The sequence below is a fragment of the Gymnoscopelus microlampas genome, assembly GCF_963454915.1.
Source record: "Gymnoscopelus microlampas genome assembly, chromosome: 8".
NCBI lineage: Eukaryota > Metazoa > Chordata > Actinopteri > Myctophiformes > Myctophidae > Gymnoscopelus > Gymnoscopelus microlampas.
This window is the reverse complement of record NC_139945.1, coordinates 12953448-12965745: the sequence shown is the minus strand read 5'-3', so window position 1 is coordinate 12965745 and position 12298 is coordinate 12953448. Positions and strand designations below refer to the sequence as shown.

The following is a 12298-nucleotide window of genomic DNA, read 5'->3' as shown; positions in this document are numbered from 1 at the left end:
GAGCCATTCTAGAAAACCCCTTGGCAGTCAATGTGTTAATGCCCCCCACTTTTACTGAAAAGCATCCCATGTTCTGGGGTTCTGGAGCCTTGAGTAGCCTAAAATAAATGATAACTATACGGGACCCATACGTAACTACACAACCCATACATATAGTTAGCCTACAGTACTCACAAACAATGAGAGTGTGTTGCTCTTATAAGGAGGATGCAGGCTAAAGCACGTCATGGCACTGGCAGCAAGCAAGGCTACTCTGGGGAGATCATCTCCACTGGATATTATATAATGACTATTATGAATGGGTGAAGTATGAACATGATTACATGCAAAAATGAGTCTGCATGCAATCAGAACTTTAGTTGGCTAAAGTATAGAAAACAATGGTAGGCTATAATTATCTGAGAATGCATCTGTTATAGGCTAGATCTATTGGCTGTATGACGATGGCATAACAGGATATGCCTAACTTATACATAGCAAAGGCTGTGATTTTCGTACTGTGTATTTGCAAATAAGTTGTTTTATTGTAACAGCAAAATCATTCCGTTTTTTTTAATAACAGCTGTTATGGCCTGGCTCCAAGGCCACAACAAAAAAGGGGAAACGACACAGAGGTTTGCCAAAAATAAGTGCTTTTTATTAATAAATGATTTTAAATGATCATAAGGTAAAGCAACTGGATTCAACTGAACATAATGAACTTAAATCAACCAAGCATAATCGAATCAACATGAGCAGAGAGTGCTCTTCGGTGTAGTCTGGGAGGGTTAGCGTCGGAGCTTGGACAGCAGGGGCGCGGCCACTGCGTTGTGATTCAAATCAACAGCCAATGAAGAAAAGGGGGCGGGATCCACATGCAGTGGGTGTTGCATCTAAATAGGATCGACGGGAAGCAATTTCCCCTTGAGAAATTTCGGCCGCCATTGTTGTGTACTGCTGTTTGCCTCTCGTCGGACTTTTTAGACGAGTTGCACAGCTCTCAGACCGGTAAGAGGCGTGTCCGCTCAGATTCAGAGCGTAAGGTACATCCCGCCCACAAATACCAGGGCTCTGGCCCAGAAGTTCCTCGCCAGAGCTGGCGAAAACTTCTGGGAACTCAGATTATCTTCGGTGTGACCGCTCCAGCAGCCTCAGGAGGACTGAAGAGGAAGAATAACATTAGATCAGGTCTTTTATAGTGTCTGAGGAGACAATGGCCAGGTGTCTCCCCTTCCAATCATCTCCAACTCCACCCTCCAAGTCAGCACTGCAATGGAAATGTACTGACACACACCCACACACACACTCTATAGTAAAGGCCCAGGGGGGCGTCACACTCCCCCCCTTCAAAACAGGGTCCCATAGGGAACCCTGGCCCAAACTTTATGCTATAAATAAATCACCTATAAATGTGAAAATATTTACAAAAAATAATCCCCTTCGAAACTAACCCCCCCCAGTTCACATCTATATTCTGCTTCTGCCCCACCCCCCTCAGCAACTGGTACCTTGGAGCCTTTAAGAGAAAAGTTAAGGCATTATGCAAAACAGAAAATGAACACAGAATTAGTTACATGGGGCTCTAGACAAAGCATCCACCACCACATTATCTTTTACTTTTACATGGCGAATATCTAATGTGTAGCACTGAAGAAATAAGGACCACCTAATCAGCCTCTGATTTGGACTGTGCAGTGAATGCAAAAAGGTTAATGGATTATGGTCTGTGTACACCACCACAGGTCCAGAACCCACATAAACCTCAAAGTGCTGCAAAGACCATATCAAAGCCAAAGCTTCTTTTTCTATCACTGAATAGTTCAACTGATACCTGTTAAATTTCTTTGAAAAAAAAACAACAGGTTTTTCAATGCCCAATTCATCTTCTTGTAGCAAAACTCCACCTGCACCCACATGACTGGCATCAACCTGCAGTTTAAAAGGCCTTTCCATGTGTGGAGCAGCTAGAACAGGAGCATTATAGAGGATCTTCTTGGCACTTTCAAAAGCCAGCTGACAAACAGGAGACCAGAAGTATTTTACATTACCCTTCAGAAGGTCAGTCAGCGGTGCCACTACAGTTGAAAAGTTTCTACAGAAGGCTCTATAATATCCTATAAAACCTAGATACAGTATCTTTGCAATTCTTTTTTTGTTGTTGGTGGTGGGTATTTTTCAACTGCTTCTACTTTTGCACGCACTGGACGCACTTCACCCTGTCCCACCTGGCGACCAAGGTACTGTACGTCACAGTGGCACGTGCAAAATCACACTTGGCCAGATTCACAATAAGGCGCGCCTCAGCCAAGCGCCTAAACAGTGCTCCTATGCGCTTCATGTGAGAAGACCAAGTGTCTGAGTAAATTACCACGTCATCTAAGTACACTGCACAACCTTCCAGGTTACCAACCACTTTATTCATTAAACGTTGAAACGTTGCCGGTGCGTTGCGTAACCCGAAAGGCATAACAGAATACGAGTACAGTCCAGACGGAGTAATAAACGCGGCTATTTCCCGTGCGCGTTTTGACAAGGGAACCTGCCAATACCCTTTTAAAAGATCAAACTTACTGATGAACTTTGCAGCCCCGACCTGGTCAATGCAGTCATCCATACGGGGTAAAGGGTACGAGTCAGGTTTCGTAACGTTATTTACTTTTCGGAAATCTGAACAAAAACGAAACGTCCCGTCCGATTTTGGAACGAGTAGACATGGTGATGCCCAACTCGATACGGAATGTTCAGCAATGTCATTTTTTAGCATGTAATCAATTTCAGAATCCAAAAATGTGCGCTTCTCTGGACTTACTCTATAAAACCGCTGTCTTATAGGTTTAGGATCTGTCACCTCAATATCATGTTCTATCACATGCGTAATAGATGGAACATCCCCAAACAAACTTGGGTACTCGCGTATCAGCTTCACCAACTCTGCGCGCTGTGAATCTGATACATGAGACAAAACACCATTTAGATTGGCAAACCATCCTCACAAGCTGGTCGTACTCCCATTCGCTGTGTACCGGGACATGGAACACAGCCATTCCCATGCCTAACACAGGAAGAAAAGATCCAGTGTGAGTCTCCTCAGAGAAGGGCAGAGCAGATGACAAGATGAATGAATCGAACGCGCCTGTGTCTCGTAGTATCGTAACTGGCACTTTCTCTCCACTACCAATCAAGGACACATAACCCTTTGAAACAAAAGGTAAGAAGGACGTTTCAGGTTTTGACATTTTTGGTACCTCAGCCATCGTCTGTGCAGCACCACTGGTACCGGGCAGGGTTGTAGCAAAAGCTGCTGGCTTAGTTTTAGGCCCGCCGTTCTTATTACGTGACCTAAGCATGGGACATTCCTTTTTCCAGTGTCCTGCCTGGTGACAGAAATGACAGGAGTTACCGGAGTCATCTACAGCACGACCACTCGGTCCACTCTTGTGCTCCGCACTCCATGCCCCACTGGTCCTACCAGGGAAATATTTTCCCCCCAATAACTTGGCCAGCTTCTCTGCCACCCCCAAACCCACCAGTAAATCTACGGTTGTCCTTGTCCCCACATTCCTTATGCAATAACGAGAACTCATCGGCGAGTGCTGCAGCTTCAGCTGCAGTCTGTGCCTTCTGTTCACTTATATGAACGGCCACTTGCTCAGGGACTGAGTTTTTGAATTGTTCAAGTACAATCAGATCTGCCAGATCATCACAGTCATCGACTCCTGAAGCTACACACCAACGATTGAAATGTGTGGACAGGTCACGGGCAAACTCCAAGTAAGATCTATTGCCTCGCTGCCACGTTCTAAACCGTTGGCGGTAAGCCTCGGGTACTAATTCGTAGGTACGAAGCACTGCGGCTTTCACCTCCGTGTACTTACAACTGTCCCGTGCCGAAAGTGAAGCGAATGCCTCCTGTGCACGACCAGTCAGCACACATTGCAATAGGACCGTGCGGTCCGCATCACTCCAGTCCCTAGCGTCTGCCACCCGCTCGAACAAAGTGAAAAACACCTCCACCTCCTTCTCGTTAAATTTGGGGACTAACCGTTTAAGATCCTATCCTTATCACCTGATTCCTTTTTCACCTCACTTAACTTTCCATCCCTCACCAGCTTCAGCCTCGTGTCCTCAATTTCTAGCCTTGCCATCTCTGTCCTGTGTCTCAGCCTCTCCATCTCCAAATCCTTATCTTTTGTTTCCGTTAACTGTGCTTGCAGTTGTAATTGCAACTTCAATAATTTTTCCTGCTGTTCAAATGTTAAGACAGCCACAGATGGTACACTCTCAACATCAGCCTGCTTAACAGCCTGCACAGTTACTGTCGGAGGTGGGGTCAACACCTTTTGCTCATATAAGCTGTCCATAATCATGGCTTTGATATTGTCCTTTTTGGACCTTTTATCGCCAATTTCAATTGCATAGTGCTCTGCAATTAAAATGAGCTGATCTTTGGTGCAGGCACCTAACCCCTCCTCCGACGGAGCCAAGAAAAAATCAGTAACCTCCATTACTTTTGAAACCTTTTTTTTTCTTTTTTGAAAAATCCAAACCAAAAAAAAAACAATACCAAATTAAACCAAAAAAACTCTAGTGACAAAAGAACGCAACAGAAAACAAATCAATTAAATTGAGCCTCCCCACTGACTGCCTATACCAAAAACGTATCTAACTGCGCTCTGGTCTTCTGAGGGTTTCTGCGGCCGGGTACTTACGCACCAAAACCCGCTAGCGTGGAAAAGCGACCAGCAAGCTGGCAACAGCCCAAAACTAGGGACATGCTCCCTCTTGGACTGTAGTACAGTAGTTCTCTTTTCCAGAAGGTGGTATTCCCATTTCCTGTTCCAGGGTCAGTTTCTCATAGCTTAATTTTGTTTGTGTGTTTCCAATTCACTGGTACCACCCCGTTGTGCACACCGAGGGGTGGCGATGACGTGGTACTTGCGGGGCACATTAGCGAAGCTGCAGGAGAAGGTGAAGCGCTGCAGTAATGATATGATGAAAATGAACAGCTCCATGCGCACCAGAGACTCTCCAACACACGCCCTCTTCCCTGGGGAGACACACAGACACACACAATGATAAAGACCTGCAGGAGAAGGTAAGGTATAGGCCTACTGTAAACAACGTCTGTCTGGTGGTCTTACTGCAAATAAAAAAAAAGATTTTCAGAGCCAACAGCAGCACACTTCCATTGACCAGATTTACTTGTCCTTTCACTTCACTCAGTCTCATCAGTATGGGGGACATAGCTGAATGGGTATAGTGCACCTGGACAGCAGAAGGTCCCAGGATGATTCCCGGCCCCGGCAATGTGGGAAAAAAAAAAAGAAAAGAAAATCCATACATTCTGTGACAGTGTGACCACACACTATCACTGTTCGGACCTATCAATGGTGCACACTTGTAGGGTTATGGACAAACAGAAAAAACACCAAAAAGCAGAGTTTAGAGTTCTTTATTTAAACAAATCATTCTCTCTCTCTCACCGCTCTACTGGATCCTAAAAGATTCAGGGTGGGGTTCAAGTTGATTTATAGGTTTGTCAGGAGACACACCTGCAACCACTCCCTGGGACCAAATTGGACCAAACCATTTGGCCTTGGGTCCAGCAGGGTGTTGTCTGTGCCAAAGCAGGACACTGAACATTGCATTGAAGGCAAAGAAAAGAAAATGAGCTGAATCAATGATTATATTGCATCCAGTAAAATGCATCAACATCAGTTGGATATATTCAACAACCTCAATAATATGAATCACTGAACCTACCTAGGCTCACCAACAGCAGGTGTAACAGTACACACAGTATTCATTTTTACTTTTAAAGGTGCATGTGTAATTTGTATCCACTAGAGGGTGCTTGTGTTCAATTAAAAACGACTGCATCATGTAAAATATCTTCAGTTTTCCTAGAATAAACCTGGCACACACAAGCACCAAGAGTTGGATAATAGAAACAACACAAGCGAGTCATTGAAGTGACTTTTCAAAACAGTATATCTCCGGTAGCCTATATCATGATTCATGATACACTTGCATCAAGGATTATTCAAACATAATGTTCATAATTTCCTTAGTTCCTTAGTCCTTAATAGTTCATGCTAGTAACACTGCAGAAACGTTACATATTGGTGTTTTAGTTGAGCAAGTCAACACAAGCACCCTCTGTTAAATACATGACAGGAATTAGACATTGCTCCTTTAAAGGATATTAACAGTATTGGACATATGGGGTTTCCACCGGACAGAGACGACATGGATGTTATTTGGAGTGATTCATGGGGGCCATGCTCATCCTCAGAGTTAGACATGGAGATGATATATCATTTACATCAGTGGTTCTCAAAGTGGGTCCAGGGACCCCCCCAGGATCCTTAACAGGGGGCCCAGGAGGTCCCCAGCAAAATGAGGAAGAGTTTATCATTTTTGCTATTATTTCATCCTTGACCATGAAAATGTTTGAGAACCACAGGTACAGAAATGTAAGGTTTCGAAATTACAAATATGTCGAGTAATACTGCTCTCTGACAAGACATAAGTCGCTCTTTCGTGCAGTGCAATATTAGTCTTATTCACCTGTCATCAAATATTGGTTGGTATCCTTCTTATATTCCTTTTTAACCAGCAGTGTGTCTGTTTAACCCATTAAAAATGGGAAAGCATCTGTGTCGTTTTTTATTTTAGCAATATGAGTGTCACTTCGTGCCACTGAGCTTGTAGATCTGCTATTATTTTATTTTATTTGCAAATCTTTGAAAATATATATTTTTAAAGCGAACATTTTTAACTCAAATCTTTGCATCCCTGAGTCCCTGGAACAAAATATGTTGAGATGGTTGTCCGTGGCCAAATACATAGAAAAGTTTGAGAACCACTGATATAGCAACATACGTTTTTTCAGAAAACTGTTGACAAAAGACATATTTGTAGAATCAGCCTCAGGTCTTAATGGGTAAAGTTGTTCTGTCTGAGTTACGAACAGAACGGACAGCTCTGTACAGTATAGTGCCTGGAAGATGGCGGTGCAAAAACAAATAGGTTAGTGATGTGTGCCCGGAGGTTGGCACTGAGCCAAATGTGAAATGACACCAAAGGTATCCTTTAACAATTAGTCAGCTCTGGCAGTAGCCCAAACAATCCCACTCTGAATGGGCTCCGTGCCAAAGGGGCACAATGCCATTGAAGTGCAGATTTCTTAGTTGTCCGGGCGGGTGCAGGGGTAAAGTTCCTGTCTGCCACCATGGAGACTAGGGGTTCGATTCCTGCACCACAGTGCCTCTCTGGATTTGCCGTGTTATAGGGAGGGAAGCTGGTACAGGGGAGGGCCTTCTCCGTTTCTACACTAGGTTGATAGTGGTGCTTGTTCAGCAGGGAGCGGACATGGGAGGGATGGCATAATATCCCTGGCCAATCAGGGATTCTGTAAAATGTTACAATTTGTTTTTAAAGCCCATCATGGTCTGGCACCACTGCATATATCTGAGTTGCTTTGCCCCCCCCCCCCCCACTTGAAGTTAAAAGGCTACCTCTACCGGTTAGGTCTGCACCCTCCTTGGATATTTTTAAAAGCAGACTTAAAACGCCCCTTGTTTTCCCTGGCCTTTTAAAAACCTCCTGCCTCGCGGAGAATGTTGGACACTTCTTTATGTGCTTTGTAAACTCCCAGATTTTGTATTATTTTTTTCAAAACTGTCTACCGGTTTGGATTTGTATGCTCTGTATTTGATGCTTTTTGTGTTTTAAATTTGATGTTTTTGTTTTATAATTTTCATGCTGTGCTGTTGTTTTAAATGTATTTTATAAATACATTTGACTTGACTTGACTTGGAGAGTGGTAGGTAGAATTTGGTCCCCCATACAGGGGAGACCTGGGTTCAAATCCTGACATGGATTGCAGCTTTAAATCATTGTGTGCAGTGCAGTGCTGGACTGTACCTGCAGAGAAGGGCAGGAAGGCAGGGTTCTTCTTAAAGTTGCTGTTGTGGTCCAGGAAGTGCTGTGGGTTGAAGGACCAGGGCGTGGCCCACTGGTCTTTATCTCTCAGGACGGTGTGGAGCATGGGGAAGGTGAGTGTTCCCTGTGCAAACGAAACATCACGTTATTGCTTAGTTATGAAATCACCCTCCTGGACGATGGGGTGGTTCTAGACTCCACTGTAGATCTCAATAATGAGGTGCTGGAAATAAAAATCCTATTAATTTTCTGCATTCAACAGGGGGTCTGTGACCCTTAGAGGGTCCTCAGGGTTACTACAGGGGGGCCTCCCTTTTTTGTGATAGGAATGTTTTTTTTTTAATATTAATGTTTGAAAATACACATCGACATTAATCCAACATATTATTAGTAAATATAATTTGTAATCGTAGTATCGTAATAGTAATAATAAATCTATGAAGCGATCAGAGCTGGTTTTCACCACAAAAGAAAAGAATGGAGCTAGAGCTGTTTTTCTCCATATCCCATCATTGGACGTGACGTCACATTCCTTGATTCCTTCTAGGAGAGTCACGGGATAAATCTGATCATCTCATGGGTTCAGTGACTATTAATCACTATTGACTAGTTGGCCTTAGGCCTACTATGTAAAACATGGGGCGTCCCTTATTTGAATTCCAGGTAGTTGCAAACTCTATACATGAATCATCTAGACTAGCAAAGAGTTATATTCTTCATATTCATTGTATTAAATTAGTTATCAGAAATGCACATTTGTTTGAAGAACATTATATAAATCTCCGAGACCAAATATCTCTCAAGTCAATGCTTACAAATTAGCATCCCCACGTACTGACGTTAATGTTATGCTAACAACAGCCACATTCAGTTTAAAGTTCTTTGATCATTGATTAATCTTTTCATCTTAATTGATCTAATCTAAATGCTGTTTGTAGCTTTGTGTCTCATCTAAATGTTGTTTGTAGCTTTGTGTCTCAGTCTCTTAGAAGATGCGGCGGTGCAGTGATTACTTAAAAAAACAAAAACAAACCCTTCTGCATGCCTTACCGGCGCTGACCTGACTGTCGTCATCTCAAAATGTTATTCAAGTAAGAATAAAATAGTCATTGCTTTTAAATATACTTAAGTATTCAAAAGTGCTCTCTCTAAAAGGAGAGCCTTCCTGAGATGTATTCGAGTAAAAGTAAAATATTTGTCTTGGAAATGTACTCAAGAGTAATAAGTATTTAAAAAAATCTAATACTCAAGTAAATGTTACAGGTACCAGGATCTGGCACCTATTAACAGATATATACTGTATGTACCTGGAAAACAGGTTGAAATGGTTTATGAAGAATTAGACAGTGAAACATGCTCTTGTTTCCACCGAGTCTCCTCTCAGTTATGATTTATTTCAAACATACACATACACAATAAACCCTAACTGTACTGTTTTGCATTGTCCTTTTTACTTTGTTATTTACCCAGTATTTACTACTGCACATTTTACTCAGCATAAAACAATACTGCCCTTTTCACGGTCTATCTAGACATACTGACATTCACATTTCCATAGTACTTCACAATTACATCAAAATCAACCAAAATACAATAACCATTGTTTTCAATTCAATTCAATTCAATACAATATACATTCAAAAGAAACACCTTTTAACATCTTGTGTCTCTTTTCTGCATTAACACCCAAATGTGTTTGGTCATTAATTCACCTGCATCTACAGTGCATTTTTCATACATACTGATGCTCTAAGCACCATCAGGACTTAGCATAATCAGTAACAGTAACCCTACTAAATGAACCTATTATTTACAGCTGCATGGTTTGCAGTTAAATGGTTTGAAACCATTTTCCCCAAAAACGGTTTTAACAGTAGTCACAAAATACTGTAAATATACATACACATATTAAATAATAATTGGAGCCAGCCAGTATACAGATCAAAACATAAACCTAGCAAAAAGAACGGAGATGTGATACACACACAATCAACGTGACACACGACGGAGCAACGTGGCGGACGCCATTACAAACATTTACAAACAATGAGACACTTTCCAAACACTCCTTTTACACTTACATTCGACCCAAAAAGTAAACACAATAAACTCCAGACGTTACATAAACAACAGCAATCATTTCTGTGTGCTTTGTGAAGTATAACCCACCTGGAAAACAGGTTGAAATGTTTATGAAGAATTAGAGACAGTGAAACATGCTCTTGCTTCCACCGAGTCTCCTCTCAGTTATGGGAAGAGCCAGCAGCGCCTGCGCACTAGACTACCTGAGTAGACGACAAGCTCAGAAGGCAAAACAGGTTGAAACCATGGTGTTACACTGCCACCTATTGACCAAAGTTATTGTTGTTTTGGGTGAAAACATTACATAAAGACAACCTGGGTTTGAAGGGTAAAACAAAAATACAAACACTTCTCAAATCACTGTAACACATAAAACAATCACACTAATGTGATCACACTTTAGTGGGCATCACATAAAGTACAGATCCTCAGAATCTGTACTTGCAGTACTCAAATACATTTATTCCATTACTGTCCACCACTGGTATTTGTACCCTGGCCGTGAAAACCACCAGACATACATTATTTATCTTACCGTGGCCTCCTTTCACGTGTTGACTCTGTTTTGTTCTGTAGCACGCTGGCTGTTGTTGTCATGTATGTATCATGTATGTGTCATGTATGCACACATTCACAACATGAGATGAAGATCAGTTATTTTCGTTGTGCATTGCCCCATCGTGCAACGATGGAATCAGGATCTATGAAACTCAGGAATAGATACATTTTGGACTTTTACTTCTAAAGAGTATGTCTTTGTCCAGGAACTTGAAAAGTAAGGATGGGCCAGCCAATGTATTATTTTTGTTTTACTCTCTCGCACTCGCACAGATGCACACACACACACACACACACACACACACACACACACACACACACACACACACACACACACACACACACACACACACACACACACACACACACACACACACACACACACACACACACACACACAGACAGACAGACAGACAGACAGACAGACAGACGGTCTCACTCTCTCTCTCTTTTTTTAATGAAAGAAAGAAAGAGACATTATGAAATGTATTCATGTATTTATAAAATTGTGAGGGGTGGGGGTGCCGGGCCTCCCCGTTGCGGGGGGGTGGGGGTGCCGGGCTCCCTTGTGCAACCAGTAGTAAGCGCCAGTGCGCGTGGTGTTAAGAGTTAATATCTGGGAAGCCTACTGTAGGTCAGCAATACGTTTGTCATACAGGGCTGTCAAGTCAGACATCGCCAATGACTCTCCTGACCAACTTGATCATAGATTGACTCAAGCCAATATATTATTATTATTATATATTATTACTTATTTTCTGTCGTGTCACAACCGGCGTTTTCTGCTTTTCTATAGAGCCTAGTCAGGCATGCACGATGTTACACTGCCTCCATACAGTAGCTACCATGTCACCAGCAGCTAGTTTAGCTAACAAACGCTTGTCACCCATGCAGCACCTGAGCACATTATTTCACTTTTTTATCCAATCCCAGGGTGGAAGACCTCCTTAGTTCCTTTCTGTTGCCCACTTCACCACAGAAGAAACACGGTGTGGTTTGTTCACATGATGATGAGCATGAGGGTATAGCCTGTGTAGTGAACTTGCCACTAATAATTCATGCGTCGTGTTTTTACTGGGCTCAAAGACTTGACGTCTTTTTCTTGCTCTGTCCACTTTGTGATCATTAATGGCACAGCTAACATTAAACATGTTCTGTATTCAATGAGAAAGTTATACAAACCTCAAATTGAACCTCAAAGTGTTTCAGATTTTCTGTCACCTCTTATTGTGATGTAACTGTGGCGTTTGTATTGACATGTTACCTGAACATGTGGCCGTCTAGCGCCTTCCTGTATCTTATTTTCAGAAGGATATTTGTCATAATAAGTACAAATATATACAATTCTAAAAGCTACAGCTCTGACCTACATTGTTTTATTTTAACCTTTCTGTTTATTTAGCATTTTTCAGACAGACTGGGGAAGAACGTCATTTCATCATATCATTTTTTGTTTCGATTTTTTCCCCCTGAGAAAAACATAATTTCATCATATCATTTTTTGATTTTTTCCCCCCCTCCCACCTCCCCCTCCCCACATTACTGGTTAGAGTCCATACAGAATATACATTTAGATCTATCGGCACTTGACTTTGAATGAAGAGCATCTCTCTTGTCTTGTTCTCCTATTATAAAAGTTACAGTTGCAGACATATTGATCTAGACAAAGATACAGTAGACTTATTGATATCTGCCAGGGTGAAATCAATGTGAATCTGTGGATTTCAAGCAG

At 42.1% G+C, this 12298-nt stretch overlaps 1 protein-coding gene across 1 annotated transcript in view; it reads right to left on the bottom strand.

Annotated features, from left to right (window-relative positions):
• Positions 1-12298, bottom strand: part of LOC311049831 (galectin-4-like) — a 459606-nt gene that overhangs the window by 263512 nt on the left and 183796 nt on the right. The gene's annotated exons all lie outside the window — the stretch shown is intronic.